The 19136-nt window shown below is 52.2% G+C and overlaps 1 protein-coding gene across 2 annotated transcripts in view; it reads left to right on the forward strand.

Moving 5' to 3' along the window:
• ANO2 (anoctamin 2) overlaps window positions 1–19136 on the forward strand; it is a 252033-nt gene that overhangs the window by 35594 nt on the left and 197303 nt on the right. The window lies entirely within an intron of this gene.

Consider the following 19136-nt stretch of genomic DNA (forward strand, 5'->3'; position numbering starts at 1 on the left):
CCATCTATCCATCTGTCCATCCGTCCATCCACGTATCCATCTATCCATCCATCCATCCATCTGTCCATCCATCCATCTATGTATCCATCTATCCATCCATCCACTAATCCATCCATCCATCCATCCATCCATCCATGTATCCATCCATCCATCCATCCATGTATCCATATATCCATCCATCCGTCCATCCATCCATCCATCCATCCACCCACCCATCCATCCATCCACGTATCCATCCACCAATCCATCCATCCATCCATCCATCCATCCATCCACCCACCCATCCATCCATCCATGTATCCATCCATCCATCCATCCATCTGTCCATCCATCCATGTATCCATATATCCATCCATCCGTCCATCTATCCATCCATGTATCCATCCACCCACCCATCCATCCATCCACGTATCCATCCATCCATCTGTCCATCCATCCATCCATGTATCCATCTATCCATCCATCCGTCTATCCATCTGTCCATCCGTCCATCCATGTATCCATCTATCCATCCATCCACCCACCCATCCATCCGTCCACCCATCCATCTATCCATCCATCCATTCATCTATCCGTATATCTATCCGTCCATTGATCCATATATCCATCTATCCATCCACTTGTCATTTATGAAGTATCTGCTAAAATCCAGGAACAATGCTAATTTGCTCCCTATTATTTAATTTCTATTAATTGAGAATAGAGTATCATTCCAATACCCTTTTTACTTGATCTTTCTTTTGTATTTGGTGCAGTTGGCTGCTTCTTCCTACTTGGATTTTCTCTTCCTAAAGTCTCCAGAGTCTGTGACATGCTCTGTCCCTGCAGGTCCTCTGCTTCTGTGAGCATCCTTCTTACTCTCTTTCATGTGTTCTTTCCCTCTTATCTACCCTTGGCATGTCAGTGTTCTCAGAGTCCTGTCTTCAGCTTGCTTTCCTCCTTTTTCCTTTCCTCTACTCTTTAAACACTCTTTCTGGAAAATTTCAACTGTGTCACCGTGTCTAAGCTATTGTCCACCTGCAAATGGTGACTCTCAGAGATTCTCATTTAACCTGCCTTTCTGCCATGTGCTCCTGGCTCTTACATCTGTCTCCTGACCACAACTGTCTGGTTGTCCAGAAACATCTCAAACTCAGTGTGTTCATAAATGAAGTCAGCATCTTCTCTGTCAAACCGGCACCTTGGTGATTCCCCGTCTTGGGGGTTGTCCTAATCATTCTCCTTCGTAACTGTACCAGGGTCTGGAAGCCTCCCTCAACTTCTCCCTCCCCTTGCATCTGCTTGGGTACCAAGTCATGTCAGTCCAGCTGCCTGACATGTTTCCCCCTCACCTTCCCCATCACCACCACCCTAATCCCGGCACTCGTGATCTCCCCTCGCAGTGTTGCAGGATCTCTTACTGGGTCCCTAGATCTGCTCCCTCCAAACCATCTGCATGCTGTATCAGACTGATCTTACTAGATACAAATCTGGTCATGCCAATCTCTTACTTAAAATCTTTCAGTGGCTTCCAAGCACCTAAGAAGAAGTTCCCACGCTTTAAGCCTGTTGTAGCCCGTTTCTGTGATTAACCTTACGTCTTCGCTTTATCTCCACTCTCAGATTTCACCCCAGACACCTCCCCTGGGCTCCGTCACACCAAACCACGTGCGGTGCGGCCTCAGCCTCCAGGCCTCCGCCCAGGCCCTTCCCTCCACCAGGAAGCCTTTCCTCCCTTGAGGTGCTGCTCTCCGCTCGAGCAGTGTCTCTTCCGTGAAGTCTTGACCTCCTGGGTTCCCCCTCCCACTTCTGTTGCACCTGGACGTGTTGTAATACTCTGTGTCCGTGTCTCTGTCCCCACTAGACGGTGAGCTCTGGTGGTGGGGGGGGTGGAGGGGTGCCTTCTATCCCTGTAACTCCGCCCAGTCCGGACGTGGGGAGAGTGCAGGCACTGGCGGCGGCTCCACAGCCCCCAGGCAGTGGGTCCTCTTCCGCTCTGTGTCTGAGCTGTGTGTCCTTCGGCACCTGTCAGCTTGGACTCTCTCTGCTATCTCATCACGTCAGAAGTCCGCCAGAAAACACGAGAACTTCTGAGACGAGCTTGGTTCCTCGTGTTTGGGTGCAGTTGACCCGGTGGACCTGCCTGCGGCTTCATCTGACGTTCTGATTATTGCAGGAGAGATGACTAACGTGGCCTCGGCATTACTTGGCCCCTTAGCCCTGACCCCTGTGCTGCTTCGCTCCCTTTGCCCCCATCCTCCTACCTGGGAGCAGGGACTGCAGACCGGTTTAGCATTGTGCCGCGTTTCCAGTGGAGAAGGGCAGAGACACTGCTGTGTCCTTGCAGGCCCCCCACCCTGGGGACGCCCCAGCCATTCCATTGTCAGTGCTCCCCAAGTGCTCAATTTCACTTTCTTTTTTCCATCCAAATGTTAAGACTGAGCAGGACACGATTAACAACCTACTTAAAGATAAAGTTTAGAGGGGAGGGCAGAGATCGGGGTAGAGCGCGTGCTTAGTATGCAGGAGGTCCTGGGTTCAATCCCCAGTACCTCCAACAGATGAATAAGGAAATAAAAACCTAATTACCCACCTGCGACCCAATAAAATAAAATATAAAACCAGGAAAAAAATAAAAAGAGAAGAATCATGTGAAGAAACAGTAAGTTTTAAAAAAAGGGTAGAGGTTTAGAAGGTATGTCTCTGTTACCTGCTCCGTTTCCCACGGGAAGTCGAGACTGTAAGGAAGTGGCCAGGCAGCAGGTTTGTTCAGGGGAGAGCTAAATCTCAGCCACCTCCTCCGGCCTCTCTACGTAACAAAATATGCTGTCTGCAGCAAGTCTGTGTGTCCACATAGGATGCTGCGTAAACCACCGTGGGGATGTGATGTTCTCATAAGTCTGCTGGCTCGTTCGTTCAGGGACCACTGTCTCGCTTTGCTGGTCCGGGGTACTGGTTTCTATGCTGTGTGGACCGAACTTAAGGGAAAGCCAATTATGCTGACATCCAGGGTGTTTCTATTCTGGTTAGTGAATGAACTCACCAAGTATTTGGGCACGTTTGTGCTAGGGCTGGTGATGCAGTGGGGAACAGCACTGGTCCCTGCCCTAGAGGGGGCAGCATGGTATTAGAGAAGAGCATGCCCTGGTCACACAGACCCGGGTGTAAGCCTTCCCTGTGGCACTTTTTTTTTTTTTTCAAGTAGAGTTGATTTACAACGTTGTGTTAGTTTCTGGTGCACAGCGTCGTGATTCAGCTATACACATATATTCCTTTTCATATTCTTTTTCATTATAGGCCAGTACAAGGTTGCCCTGTGCTGCACAGTAGGACCTTGTTGTTTATCAATTTTATATGCAATAGTCAGTATCTGCATATCCCGAACTCCCAGCTTGTCCCCCCAGCCCGTCCCCCCAGCAACCGTACGTTTGTTCTCTAGACTGCATCGCCTCTTACTGTGTGATCTTGAGCAAGAGAGATGCTCACCCTTCTGAGCCTCAGTTTCTTCATCTATAAAATGAGAGTTATGCCATTCTCCTTACTTCCCTTATGGTAAAAATTAGCGGGAAAATGCCTCTAACATCTGGTTGCTACTGGGCCTCCCTTACACTTACTAGAGAGTCGTAATTGCTGCCCACTGTTCCAGAAGTGGCTGTGATGAATTACAAAGCCCAGCCTCTCCAGGCTTCTCTGGCTGATGGTAGTAGCTAAAACGTATGGTGTACCTTCCCTGATGCAGACTCGGTTCTTAGTCCTGTAAGTTGATGAATGCATCGAATCTTCACGAGAGTCTTACAAAGTAAGGACTTCTACTGTTTTGTAGAAGAGGAGGCTGAGGCACAAGGCAGTTAAATAACTTGTCCAAGGTCACACAGTTGGCGAATGTTCGGCTGGGGAGTTGACCCTGGGCAGCTTTTTAAAAAAATAAGGACACCAGTCATTGGATTTGGGGCCCTAATCCCATGTGACTTCACTGTAACTGGTTACATTTTTGCGTGCACCCTCTTTCCAGGTAAAGTCATGTTCTGAGCTGCCAGGTGGACATGAATTTGGGGGGGGCGCTATTCACCCCTTGTAGTAACCATCTGTCATTTCAAAAAGCTAGTGAAATAATTGCAGTTGTTATTTTATTATTAATTATTTAATTATTGTCTAAGAACCTGATCCTGTTTTAGAACATGATTCTAACTGGTTTGGGCCATTGGCAGACAGTGGACTGAGAGGGACACCTGCTCCCTCCACAGCTGGCCCCAGCCCTGCCCCAGTCAGACGCCGTGGAGCCTCGCCCCCCCGCCCCCCGCAGCCCTGGACGGCTCCCTGGTCAGACACCTCCATCTGCTTATTTCCCATCCGATGTGCCCGTGAGCTCTTTCAGTTTTCTCATTTCTTCCCTCTGAACAGGCTCTGATTTGTCTGTGCTCTTGGAATGCACCCGTGAGAACAGTGAAACTGTTTCCTCTCTGTCACTAGATGTGGCCCAGGTCACGTCGGCTTTTCCTGGTGGCTGTGTCATGCCGGAGCCCTGGGTCTGGTTCTGCTGCTCACTGCGGTGACGTTGAGCAAGTCGCAGCCCCTCTGAGCTCAGTCTGAGCCTCTTTAACACGGGGGTCCTCACACTTGACCACAGGGGTGTCAGGGGTCTGGTGGCCGGATGTGTCTGGATACCCTCCTACCTGGCAGCGTCATGGACGTGTTCGGGGTCGATCCTGGGCTGCAGGTTCAGATGAAAGGGGCTGCGAGCGCCCGCAGGTGTCCGCCCTCTGTGGTTGATTCCAGTCCCTAGAGCGCTATCAGACGGGGATGGTTCACGTGGGAGGGAGTGAAGGAACGGATCCAGGAGGTGGAGTGTCTGGTCCAGACTTTTGATCGGGAGATGCGCCCTTTGATGTAGCAGAATGGAGTTCCCAGAACGGAGGCCAGCAGGCCAGTTTGCCGCCCCCGCGTTCTCTGGCAGGTACGGGACAAACTTGTGTGGCAGGCTTTTGGCCCTGGGTTGTCCTCCCATCGGGGCTCGTCTGCCTCTTGCTGTGTCGTGTCTGTCCTGGTGACGATCTCCCTGGGTCATGAGATGTTGAACATACCGTCAGATGAGAGCATTAATAGGACAAGCATTTATTGGACACTTGCTGTATCCAAGGCGCAGTGTAAGACTCGGGTTCAGGAGTTAAAAGACACAGCCAGTTGTCAAGAAGCTCACCAGGAGAGCAGACAGACAGGTAACTACACGGCAACGAGAGAGGGGCCAGGTGGAGGTGTGACCGTCAGCAAGGCCTGCCCTAGATCCAGGGCTGGCAGCCTCAGGGCCGGCGGGCCACACCCAGCCCCCCACCTATCCTGGTAACTACAGTTGTACTGGAAATCTGATAAATAAGGGGTATTGTCCACGACTGCTTCTGCAGTTCTGCAGCTAAGTGGTGACAGGGACCACATAGCTAGCAAACCCCATCATATTTTCCATCTGCCCTTTTATAGAAAAAGCTCGCTGACTCCTGTCCTCGGTAATGGGTCAACCGGGGAGAATTTCCAAGGAGAAACCGAGGCAGACCCCATTCTCATCTCAGGGGCTTTCTGCAGTTTTGTGTGTGCAGCTAACAGGGGAAATTCGGATAAAGATGATCTGGAGGAGCTGGCTGGGGGGAGATACGGTTCCTATACAACAAAATCCACCCTTCCACAGCGTACACTCCAGTGGTTTTTCGTAGACTCCCAAAGTGGTGCAGCCATCACCTGGCAGGCATGCTTTGAGCCTCTTTAGAAAGGTCCTGGGACCTCACCCTTCTCCCATCAGCCTCCTCCTGGGCCCATGTCTGCTGTGAGTCACTGGCGGGATCAAGATTCAGAGCCCCATCTCAGTTGAGCTGCTGGAATCAGATCTTCATCAGCCTCTAATACCTTGGAATACCTGCCCTAGATGGACAGACTTGTCGCTTGGAAGTCCCTGAGTGAGTGAGGGCACCTGAGGTTAGACTGTGGGCTTCCTGAGGACATGCCAGGGCGTCCCTGAGCTGGAAAGGATGTGAGCTCAGTGACGTGGGGAAGTCAGCACAAAGGCACGCACAGGACACAGAGCCTTGGGAGCCAGGCCAGCGGCAGGTGGAGGGCTCTCAGAAACAGCTGGGTACCAGGAGGGGGAGAACGGAAAACACCTTTTACTCTCATCTTATTTAGCTGGACCTCGTTGGAGCTGCCTGACATCCAAGGACTAGGTTCTGGACTGCCTCTCTGATTCTCTTGGTTGCAGGATGAATAAAAAGAGCTTAGAAGCTCCCCTCTCCAGAGTTCTCTGGTCTCAGAAGGATCCATGAGGCTCTCTGAGCACGCCCTGTGTGCGAGGCCTGGGACGGGTGCTAAGTGGGAGATGCTAGGATTTCCAGCCAGCCAGGGGCTCCTTGGGGGCTGGGACTTTGGACTCTTCCACTCCCCTCGGTAGGGTTCTGTAAGTCCCCGTGGGCATCAGCAGCCCTGGTGAGCTGTGAGTGCTTCTCTACTCCAGGCGCTGTGCTAGGTGCCCCGGGGCTTGATGAGCAGGACATGGGCCAGTCTTCGAGAGATCATCTTATTCGCTCTTTTGAAGGTACCCCGGGAGGGGCTGTACTTTGGCCTGGCAGGCATTCACAGCCTGTGTAGCTGACTTTTTCGGATTATATTCTTGAGAGCGGGTTTTGTGTTGGGGCTGTGGAAAGGATGCTGAATGATGCTGCCCTCTCTCTCTGGCCATTTTTGTGTGTGTGTGTGTGTGTGTACCAACATCCCAGGTTAAGATGGGGGCCACAGCCTGCCTATGTGGTATTTTTATGCCAGTTAGAAAGAAGTCTCTCTTCCTCAAAATGCTTTACTTCCATTTTCGGAAAATTTAATGTGATGATTCTGTTTGATCAAGACTTTACTGCTGTCACCAGAAAGCTGAGATAGTAAATAGTACAACTCTAAGAGAGCTTCCCAGTGGTCAGTGCCCCCTTTCCTGTGGCATCTTTGTGCAGTGCGTGACCTGCACAACAGCACAAGGCCACCTTGGTTAGGATAAGCACTGGAATTCAGCAATTTGATAATTATTCAGTATTCAGTAATTTGATAATTATTCAGTATTCAGTAATAAGCAGCTTACCCTTGCTGGCTGGTACCTGCTGTATTTCTCATCCAGCACAGTGGTGCCTCATTGGGTATAGCACCTTTGATCTTTCCAAGTTTTAGAATATGAGAACAGGGATGTGGGGCTTGGGGAGAGAAGACAAGAGAAACCCAGTTCTGTCTAGGTGGGGTAAGGCTCTGTGCTCTAGCCCACTCCTGCGTTTTCCACGGAGGCTGGGAGCTTTGCAGCTCATCAGATTACTTCTGCAGTAGAATGACAGACAGGCTGTAGTGCTGAGAATTCCGGCCCTTCATGAAGTCAGACGTTCTTCCAGTGGGACAAGACCTTCCGAGCTAAGCCCTGGCATTTTATGGATGAGAATAAGCAGAGGCCGGGGAGGTGCAGGCACGACGCTGAAGGCAGGCAGGTGGGAAGTGGGGACCTGGCACAGGACCTGGTCTCTGTGTTTCATCAGCTTGTCCCTTGTCTCTCCCACCGCCCATGGAGGCCGAGCCTCGCTGGAACAGTGCAGGTCCAGGGGAGTGGGAGAGACTGTGGACTCTCCCTCTGCAGGGGCCTCTCAGAATCGCGGCGTGTCCTGCTGGCTTGGGTTCTAAGGGGCCTGCTGTGCGTAGAAGGCACTCTAAAAACTCCTCCATCCCTGGCCTCTCTAAGGGAGGTTTTTCCGTAAATTTGGCGTTTGCTTCCCCCTCCGTTGTCCCCGATGCCGAAGGAGGCTGAGCCTCAGAGCAAGTGTTCGGTGTTTCCTTCCTTCATCTCTTGAAACACACACGCTTGATGAGAACGTGCTCTTGGAATTCTCGGGCTCAGAGGGGCCCCTGCCTTCCTCTGCGGGAGCTTGACTTGCCAGTGGCCCCAGCAGCAGGCAGGTTTCTCTGCAGGGCTGACGAGCTGTACTCAGGTTCCCTGAGAACGGCTTACACCTTGTTCTCCCGATTGCTGTGGATTGTAATGATTGGTTATGAAAGGGGGCAGGCGCCTCGGGGAGACCACTGGAGTCTTGGAGAAGCCACTCCCTGCGTCATGGGGACATCGGAAGAGTCGTCGTCACCCGAGGAGGGCCACGCCTCATCGTCTTCCCTAGACGTGCTATTCCTCCTCTCTTCCCCGACCCTGAGTGACCTCTGCTTTGTGTTCTGGCTCGAACAGGGCACTGACTCGGGCACTGTACACTAGGTGTCACCCCAGCATCGAGGGCGTAGTAGACGGAGAAACCTCAGACGTGGTCGTGACCCATGAGGGCTTGGAGACAGAAGTCCTTCTCTTTCTGGTGTTGTTGGAGATGATACTGCCCTTCCTTTTTGTTGAAAACCTACCCTGGGCTTAGCACTGTGGTGACTCTGGGAGGAGCCCCAGTGAGCTGCAGGACTGGGGCTTTGTCCCCTGGGAGCTGAGAGTTTGATGGAGACAAGGGAGTCAGACATGGAAAGAGGTCCCTAAATCACACACGGGGTTGCTTGTCACAGAAGAGTGACCAGTGAGGAATCTAGGAGGGCTTCCTGGAGGAGGTGTGACCGAGTTTGCGCTTGCGTGGAGGCTCCCCTTGGAGAAGGCAGCCCCATCCTGCTGCCTGGGCCCCACTCAGCCACGGCAGCCCACTCTCCATCTGGTCTCGCCTCTGGCTACCCACTCTCTCACCTGCCACCTGCCACCCACCCCACCCCAAGCCCTCACCTCCTCAGCCTTTCCCCAGCTCCCCTCTCCTCCCCCCGCCAGGGTCTATGTTTCTGATTATTCCCCCCATTAGAGTGACTTGCATTCTCCTGCATCGAGTCTCATTTTGTTGTTTCCTGTCCCATATTTTCTGAACTCCCCAGGTCCCTCCTCGTTGGTTTCTCATCCTCTCTGGTGCTGTTTGCAGCACCGCCCAGTTTGTTTTCATCTGCAGATTTAATTAATGTGGCTGATGACACTTTTCTTCCAGACTGGGGGCTGTGGGAGGGTCGGGCGGCCTCGGGCCAGGCCAGCTCCGCTGCCGTGCGTGTGTGTGTGTGTGTGTGCGTGCAGAGACTCGCCGCGGAGAAGCCTGTTTTGGCTGCATAGACGGGACGTGTTCCAAACTGGGCTCTCGCCTCATATAGGGAGAAAAATGCCCCAGGAGCCAGGTTTTTCTGGGAAAGAGGGGAGGATGCTGGAAACTGGATTGCACAAGCCCCCTCGATTCAGAGAACAGCACGTGCGGACTGCAGTCGTTATCAGCCTTGAGCACCTGCTTGCCCCGCGCCAGGCACCGTGCGAGGTGCCTTTCTCGTCTTGTTGCCGATCTTCTCAAGCATTCTGTGAGCTCACCGTGGTGGCTTCCCCATTATTATTTTTCTATTTTACCGGAAAGGAAACCGAGTCTCAGAGAGACCGCCTTGCCCCTCCGTGGCCACACAGCGGGTAGATGTCAGAGTGGGGAGTTCCTAAACTTTGCCTTTAATGCTGCCTGCTTCTCGGGGACCCCATCTCCTCATCCCCTGGCCTCCAGACCACTCTCAGCTAACAGGTCATTTTCATGGTACTCTTGGCGGAGGGGCTAATTCTGGATATTTTTGGAAGCCCACAAAATGATCAGCTTCTCTATTCTTTTTCCTCGTCGTGTCGCTGGGTTTTTTCCTAGTGTCCCCGAACAGTTTGTCTGTACTGAGGCTGAGCAGGGGAGGCTCTGGCCTCCAGAGTTCAGTGAGGGTAGCTCCAGGCAATATCTGGTTGGAAGAAGGGGTTCTTTAGCTGAAGAAAGCTTGTGGCTGGTGTTGTAGAGGATTTTACAGCTTCTTTGTACTTGTTCAAAGTCTGCCTGCGTCCCTGGATAAGGCCTCTGTTATGAAGGGTTGATGACCCCTTAAGGAAGAGTCAGAGCCATGCCTTCACGAAGCCTGCCTCTTTGGACCTCGAGGATGTTGTGGCCGCACACGAGAGGCTTCTCCTTTATTCTGTTGGTGTGGCCTGGACCAGCCCCAGAGCAGAGGGACAGTCACTGCCCATTTCTGCCCTTCTGCTGCCTCTTTTGGTCTCACTGGAAAATGGGAAGCGGTTCCCAACTTGAGCTCCATCGAGAGAGGAGGAAGGCGTTCCCTCGGGGCTCCCCAGGGAGACTCCTGTCATTCTTTATCCTGTGGAAGAGACAGTGAGTCCAGGTGAGTGCACAGGGCTGACCCATCCAGGTCACTCCCATGAGGTCCCTGAGCAACAGGAACGCGGCGGGTGGTGAGGCTGGCATGGGCCGCATCTCAGCCCTCACCTCCTGGCCTCTCTGCTTTGAGCAGGCTCGCTCCTCCCTGCACCTCTGCTAACCCCACTCCTCTTCTTCTCTGCATATGTAAATCCTACCATGATGTTCAAAGTACCGCTCAGGTGTCCCCTCCTCCAGGGCATCTGGCTTCTCCAGCCCAGAATCAGCTCTTCCAATAGTTTCTTATATCCTTGAAAACTCTTGGTTGCATCGATAGAAACTCAACTGGTTTCAACAAAAGGAGCTCATAAGCTCATCTGAGTAGGTCAGGTGAAGGGTGATCCAGCAGCTCAAATAATGGCCCCAAGATGCTCTCCATCTTTCTGCCCAGCCTTTTGGAGGGTCTGCTCCATCCTCTGCTTACTCAGTGGTCCCTTGGCTGACCTAGCCCTTCCCTTGACGGAGCAAATTGACCGTCACTATTCTCCTCAGAGCTCTGGCAGAAAAAGAAAGCTGCTTAATCCTGAAGCCCTGGCCAACATTGCTTCATCTTATCAGTTCTGATTGCATTACGAACATATTCCACAACCACCTGCTGTGTCCAGGGGGATGGATGCCCCGACTGGCTCAAGCTAATTGGGCTCATCCCTGCGTTGGTGGTGAGGTCAGATCTACCAAAAACATATGGCTGAGGTCCAGGGGGTGTGTTTCCCTGGGAGCAAAATCTGGCAATTATTGATGAGTGAAAGGGGAGACAGCAAACAGATGAGCATTCATCAGTCATCCTGTCCGCTTGGACGTTAATCACCCCAGGCGTGGTGTTACTCATCTGTCCTGTGTGTTCGATATCGTTTATCCGGTTTCCAAAGAGACTGGAAACCGTAGGATGGTGTGTATTTCTTCTGTGTGCCCTTCACTCTTAGCACATTGCTGGTCGGTCACTCGCTTGTGGCCCAGTAAATACTTGTTGAACTGAAATATGATGGGATGGTTGAATCATAGGAAACAGGGGAGCTGTTCCTTGGGGAGAGGTGAGTCACTGCTCAGGGAGGGCAAGGGCACATCTTTTGGAGTGGAGGGGGATTCGTTCCTGATAGCTTGAAGGGTTTGTAGACGTGTCTTGAGGAAGGAAGGAAAGGATCTAAATCAGAAAATCACGTAAGTTTTGCATTAGGAGGAGTATGAGAGAGCCGGGTACTTCTAGAGGTCTTACGATCGGCTTTTAAGTGCCTGGAAACGCTTCTCCCTGAGTGGGACGTTTATCATGTGGGCCAAAGGAATGCAGTCCAGGAAGGAGATACTGGGCATTCCTGTCTGAAGGTTGGAGGGCTGTTGAATTCATGGTGTTCACTGCTGATCCGGAGGGTGACTATGATTTATTGTCCGGTCTGGGGTGTTTTTGGTGATACTGAATTGCTGCACTGGGTAGAAGGACGAGGCAGAAGAGATAACCGGGGACTGTCCCAGCCCCACCAGGGCCTGCCCGCCACTCTCGGTCCAAGTGTCTGTCACCACCCATCTCGGGGACCCTCTGCCCTGGCTCTGCGGCTGCCTTCCGTTTCTTTGGGCGTTGAAATGCCTGCGGTGTCCTGGCCCGTGAGTGATGGCTGGGAACTAGCGTCTGCAGCATCTGATTCTACTTGCGGGATGTCGACCGTCCAAAATAGTTTTACTGTGACGAATCGGAAAGGGCAGTGTTTTCCTCTGGTTTTTCCTCCGGTTTATCTGTGACCTTTTCCTGTCTGTTTGGGGCTGGACCCTGAGTGCTTGAAGCCTGGTGTTGGGAGGGGCCCTGTCCGTTTCTGCCAACGTCTTCAGGGCTCATGGATTTTTACCCTCTTTTTTGGGTAGAAATTTGGTCCCCGGCTCCTGCTTAGCCTTCGGCATTCTGACGCCCAAGAGAAACACTCTCTTTAACTTCCACGTCACTTGGTGCTGTCCAGGTATCACCTGGGTGGCTCAGCTGTGATTTCTCCCGGGTGGGATCCAAGAAGCATGGTAGGAGCCACATGGAGGTCAAGGGCATGTGTCCGTGACCCCGGGGGCAGGGGATGCCCTGCACACTGAGGACCGAGGCAGAGATTTGGCAGTGGCTGCCTCTGACCTTGCTTGCTCTTAAAGAAGCCCTTTTACGTTTACTTTATAGGGTGTAAAACACTTCCCTCGATCATTTATCTCATTTGATTCTGGAATACCACAGAGTCAGTATTAGCTTTTGAATATCTGTTTCTTAATCACAGACTAACAATGTGTAATATATTTTTAAATAAATAATATGTTAACTTGACAGAAGTGACATATTTTAATGAAAAAATAACAGTATTTTTTGAAACCCAAAAAATTGTGAGAAGTGTGGCATCGTTTCATGTTTTTTCGAATCTTCCCCCTGAGCCTTATTGGGGTATCATTGATATATAAAGAACTGCAAGTGTTTAAAGTGTCTGATCTGTTGAGTTTTGACATATGTACAGACCGGTGAAGCCATCACGTGATCAAGGTAATGACCATCTCTCACCCCTGGAAGGTTCCACGCATCCCCTGTGCAGTCCATCCTTCTCTCCTCCAGGTGCTGTTATTATTCATCATGAAAATTATTTTAGCATTGCCTCTGGGGGGAGGGTGTAGCTCAAGTGGTGGAGCACATGCTTAGCATGCACAAGGTCCTGGGTTCAATCCCCAGCACCTCCATTAAAAATAAACAAACATAATTGCCTCCCCTCCCACCAAAAAGTTATAAAATAATACAATAATAAATTTAAAAAAACTTTAAAAAGTTGCCTCTGAGTTTCAAGAGCTTGGGTGACTTGCCAAAAATGGTGCAGCTGGTCAGTGACAGAGCCGGGGCCTCAGACCCCGGGACCCGTGGCTTCCCCATGACCCGTCTGTCCCCTGGCGGTGGTGAAGGTTCCCCCCACTCCTTCTGCGGGTCTTTGAAGTGGAAGGCAGCCCAGGGAACACTTAATCCCTTCTGCTGCTGACTCCCTTTCCTTCTCAGGTGCTGGGCTGCCCCGGGGGCCCCTGCTCTTCAGGGATTAGGTGCGGAGCTGGCTCTCTCGGCCCTTAGTGTGTAAGACGGTCTGACTCCTCAGTTGCCCTGGGTTCCCCCTCCCCAGTTCATCTTCACCGGGGCTTGAGCAGGATTTCTGGGTGGCTCCTGTCTGGAGTAGAGTGACATGCGATGCACACATTCAAGACTGGGGTTGCGGGTCCAGAGATGATCTCTCCTGGGTCTCGGTCCGTTTTGGTCGCTGACCCGAGGGATCCTCCCAGCACGGCATGCTGTACCCCCCAGCCACCCGCCCCAGGAGTTTTTCATGATGGACATTTGATTTGAAAAATTTACGACTGGAGTGGCTGTTTTCATCTCCATGGGTCGGTCCCTGACAAGGTTGTCCCCACCTTTGCTTGGGGACCAGGTGATGCCTTTTGTATCAGGGTAGCTGTGCTGTTGGTATTTGGCAGTGGGGGGGGGTCCCTGGGACAGGGTTCAGTGGGCATTTGGTCCTGTCCTTTGTCTTTGCTGATCATTGACCCAGCCTCACCTTGGCCTGGGGAGGAGAGGGGTGGAGAGGAGAGATTCAACCAGGGCCCCCCAGGGAAGCACGTCTGTACCTTTCCTCCTCCAGTCGGGGTGCTCTTCCCTGGGCTTCGTTCCAAGTCCCTGCATCTCTGGGAGGTCCAGGCAGAGGCTGCTCCTGGACCACAGGTTTGAAGTTCTTGAGAGCTGAGGGGAGTTAAGACTTCATCTGAACGATGACAGGGGAGACCATGGTGTTCCCCGGGTGGGGCAGTTGTGAGGACCCTCACATTTCCTGCTCTCATTTCTGAATTCTCCAGGCTGCACCCCACACTCCTCCTTGGTCTGTGATGCTGGCTGCCCTGGCCGCAGTCTCAACACCACCTGGAGTAGCTCCTCCAGCTGTGTGGGTGTCAACCACGGTGAGCTGAGCACATGGGGGTCCCCGGGGTTCGTCACCCTCGCTGTGGGACCACACGCCCTTGGTCCTCGCGGACCAGAGATGACTTGGACTGGCGAGATCTCAGCGGCATCTGCCCTCCCCCCGCCGTCCTCCCTCTCCTTCGTCTCCCGCTCACCCCCACCTTTCCTCTGGCGGCCCCCCTCCCGGGCCACGATGTGCTGTAGCTGCTGTTCTCGGCTCACAGCAGGGCCGGGGCCAGAGTGCACGCAGGCGTCTGGGGTCAGCATCAGGGTGGCTTGGCAGGGAAGGAGGCTTGTGGAGTATCGGTTTCCAGTTTTGGCTGGGGCCGCCTCCCATTCACTCTTGTCTCTCCAGAGGGAGGACGTGGTCCTGCGAAGCCACATGCAATCTTTGGAAGACAACAACTAGACATAAACCATACGGAGAATCTTGCCATCTCACCAGGAGTGCAGGGCCTCTGGTCCCTGCTGAGGGCTTTGAGCAGCGGCTGGAGCTCTAGAGAGAGGTTCCCCCGCACCTGCAGGCCTCTCTCTCCTCGGCCTGATCGCTTGTGAAGGGAGGGGCCCCAGGACTGCCCCCGGACGGGCTGGGAGCCCTCTGGGACGAGTGATGTCGTCCCTCCCAGGCATTGTGGGATGGACCTCAATGTCCAGGCAGACCTGGATTTCGTTCCTGGCTCTGCTACTAACAAGCTGTGTGTCTGTAACCCAGCAAGTCAGCCTCCTGAGCTCCAGATCTTCATCGGCTACTTAAGACATGTTGAGGGTCGCTGGAGCGCTGCTCTCCAACTCCAGAGTCCTTTGGCCAAATCGGTTCCCCTTCTGAAATGCACCATGTCCTTCAGCTGGCTCTGCTTTGAGCCTTCAGCACGAGGATGTTGAACGGTACCGTGGAAATCTGATGCTTGGCAAGTGAAGAGACCAAGGCAGTGAACAAACCAGCGTTTTCATCTAGCAGGAATGGTTTTCTCCCCCGTCTTTTCTATCCAGGGCAGGAATTCTGCGAGGACTTACTCTGTGTCCAGCCTGTGCCCGGTGCTTGGGCGGGACACAAGCGAAGTGTCAGAGACTATCCCTGCAGTCAAGAAGCTGTTGTTTGAGCAGAGCGACGTGCCATGTATGGAACGGTGGGCGTTCAGGCGCTCCAGCGGGAACCTCACGTGCTTTCTCTCCCACCCACACAGCAGCCCTGCAGTGTTTCTCATCCTCCTTATTCAGATGCAGAAACTGAGGCTCCCTTGGTTAAGTGACTTGCCGAGTGTCCCATAGCTGTAAAATCCAGGCTTCAGATCTTAATCGATTTGAATCTGAAGTTGGAGCTCTTTCTACTCCTGCCCTCTGCCCAAAGGAATTCAATCCAACGCAGAATGGAACTCAGCTGGGCCTGGGGAACAAGGATTTTTTTTTTAAGCTTAATCTGTGTTAACCTCCAATGTTAGATTCCTGGGTTGGTAAAAAGAGCTTCTGGAGTTGGTGATGCTTCAGCTCAGGGATTTTCAAGTATTTGGCTTTTTATTTTTTTTCCCGGGAGACCTAGCCAGTCACACCAGCTAGTGTTTCACATCAGCTGGTTGCTGTTCTTTTTATGAGAAGGTGACGGCGTTGCCTGGCATGAAAGGGGCATGATGGCTCGATGTTAGCACCACCAAACTGCATTCCCACTTTAATTTTTCCTTTGAAACAAGCTCCATTTGGGGAGGATGGAGACGCAGCAGCATCCTTGGCTGGAGGGAACGAAAGCCCCCACATTGGAAAACCATACTGTGTTAGTTAATGGATGCTCGGGCTGCGTTTGCCAGAGCCTCTAAAATCCAGCGCGTGGCAAGATGGACTTGTATCTCCCCATGAAAGACAGGCTGGGGCGGCTGTGACCCTGCAGAGTCTAGACGCTAAAATACAAGCCCGTTATGGCCTTAAGGCTCTTCCAGCTTCTCTCTGGATACTTGGCCGTTTCTGGCCTTGACTCTGACCTCGAGGTCTAAGATGTGGGTAGCCACGTTCCAGGCAGTAGATCAGAGGCAGGGAAGAGGATGAGGGGGCAGAAGTCACCCACTCGTGTCTCGGTGGAGGGTGGGGTCGCTGGGGGCTGCTTCCCAGCACCTCCACCTGTACCGCCTGGCCTGGAATTAGTGTTACGGTCACACTCAACTTCAGGGGAGATACAGCCTTTGTTCTGGAAGGCCGTGGGCCTAGCTTAAAAATAAAGAAAAGGACAGTGGCTGTCAGGGGACAGCTAGCCATCTGTCACCAGGGCCACGGGATTTGACCCTGGCCCTTCCAGCCCTTTCTCAAACACCGAGCATCTGCAGCCACTTACTGGACATTTGGTACACACTTGGGGCACCAATTCTAGATAAAGTTAAAAAAAAGCATTCATCACAATTCAAAAATAAAGCTGAAACAAAATATTTAAAAGTCAATAATAGTCATGGTGTCGTGTCAGGGTTGGCACTCCTCTTTGCCATCTTTCACCGACAGCATCATTTCTGGGGCCGCATTGGGCCCAGAAGCTGGTCAGCTTCCCTGGTGGTTTCTTTTCTTCCGCTTCACTTTCACTAGGTTAGAAAAGCTTAAGTTACGGTTAGGGAGCAGCACGTGACTGATGGCCCTGTCTGGTGGTCCTGGACGTTGCTGCCACAGACGGACGGAGATGCTGGGCGATTTCTCACTGGAAGCCCCTTCCAGTGCTCCGTCAGAGCTGAGTCCGCTCGGGAGTGCGGCGGCTGAGTGTTTCATCTTAGGGCTGCCTCATAGATTCCTTCCACCCTTTGATTCAGTTCTAGTCTTAAAAAAACCACGTCTTTATGTTCTGTTGCAGCCCTTGGATGTGGTTTATAACCACGTGCTTAAATGTCCCGTTTGTCTCTGATGAGAGGAGAAAGCCACCAGGTAGAGCATAGGCGATCTGGATTTGAATACTTTTTCTTCTATTACACTATCTGTGTAGCTTAGGACAAACTTTAAATACTCCCTGCCTTGATTTCCTCAACTGTGCCGCGGAGATGGTGCTAGTCCCCGCCTCCTAGCGCGGCTGTGAATGTCCTGGGAACCAAAGCGTGCGACCGCCTCGCCCCATCCTGGTATGCGGCATGCGCTCCGTGAAGATGCGTCTCGGTGATTCTTATTATTTTCAGGTATTTGTCAACTCGAGGCCATCCAAGACTTTCTGCCACATTTTCAGTCTTTTTGCGGAATCTCGGTTTCTCCTCCCTTGTAAGTCAGCACCTTTCATCCCTGAAGCAGACGTCTGGACGCCTGAATTATTGGATCGACGGTGGAGTGCCATTCGAAACCATGGAAAGGGGCCTCACTTCACATTCTGAACGTCACGAAATATCTTTTTATCTTACTCGTCGTTTCGAAGACCTCCGTGAGCCCCACCATAGAGAGCGCCCTTCAGTGGGGGAAGCGGTCTTCTCCCACCTGTGTCTCTGCCTGGCACCCGGGGCAGGCGGCGGGTCAGAGGCTGCGCCTGGCTGTGGTCACTGTCATCTGCAGCGCTCACCCAAGACCGGAGGGTGGGGCGTCAAACACCAGCTGGTCTTTGTGAGTGACTTTCTAGAGGGATGACCTCTCTTCTGGGAGCAGTGCCCCCTTGGGTGCACGCAGAGTCGGTGCCATCTCAGTCCGCGGGCCCTGCTGCACAAAATGCACGGGGGCCCAGCAGCACCTCCTTCCTCCGGGAGCGCGGGTCTTCAGGGGGCGGAGGGGCGAGGCGCTGCGAGCCTGACTCCAGAGCGCCCTCGCCAGGGCCCCGCTCCCACGCCGCCCGCAGCGGCTTCGCCCAGCGTCAGCGGCGCCCAGGTGCGCGGGCTCCTGCTTCCCGAGGGTCGTTCGATGAGGAATTTTGCTCTCGGCTTGTTCCGCCTTCTTTGTGCCTGTGGTTCATGTTGCAGGTGGCTTTAGAAGCTTCACAGCAACAATGGGGCTTTCCCCCGTTTTTCCCGCTTGTTTTGTTCTTTCCTTCTTCAGTGACAAAAACTAATGGATCTTAGGAAGTGGTTTTCTTTTCCTTTGTGTGCTTGTTGGGAAAAAAAAAATTGAGGTTTTATTTGCAGGTGATCAATATTTAATCTGTTTAATCTGTTTTAATCTGATCAGTTTTTATAGCAGACGTGGCACCCGGGGCCAGATGAGTTGATAAGACCTGGTTTTCAAATACTCGTCACTGCGTTTTCCCGTCCTGACTTTCCATTTTTGGGTGAAGTCGGTGCACTCACAGAATGACTTGCCCCGGGACATGGAGTCACAGCCGTATTCACACGGAGCCCTGCCCGCGATTTATGTTTCTGAGATTATATTGAGTTGTACGAGTTACATTGTTATTTGTATCATTACTTTTCGGCTCAAATGAACCCCTTTTGTGATTTGGGCAACGACACAGCAAAACAGGAGAACAAACCAATAGTCATGCAAACTTAACCATGAAAACGTGTGCGTGGAGACAGGCTGCGGACTTTTCACTGAATCTGGCAGCGGTGGTCCACCTGCCTTGGGTGCTGTCTATAGAACAGAGGACGAGGACGTACTGTGTAGCACAGGGACTCACATCCATGATCTTATAATAACCTGTGATGGAGTAGAATCTGCAAAAATACTGAATCACTCTGCTGTACACCTGAAACTAACACAATATTGTAAGTCAACTGTACTTCAGTTAGAAAAAAGAGTTCATGGGATTTCTGTGAAGGTTCTAATTGCTTACATTTCGAGTCTGTGAAGACAATTGTTTTAAATCTTTTCCTCTGAAGCCACCAAACCTCCAGGGACCACGCTTTGGGACTCCTTCCCCTCCTTTGATGAGAGCATTTCTGGACCAGACGTGGTGAATGGGTCTAGGTGGGAGGAGACTGGCCTCTAGTGAATTTTAAGGAGTACAGAACCCAGACACTGGAGAAATAACAGGTCTGGGCTTCTAGCTTGGGGACAGGTGGGGAACCAGGAGTTTAAGCTATGACCTTATAAATGTTTCT

The sequence above is a fragment of the Vicugna pacos genome, chromosome 34 (genome assembly GCF_048564905.1).
Source record: "Vicugna pacos chromosome 34, VicPac4, whole genome shotgun sequence".
NCBI lineage: Eukaryota > Metazoa > Chordata > Mammalia > Artiodactyla > Camelidae > Vicugna > Vicugna pacos.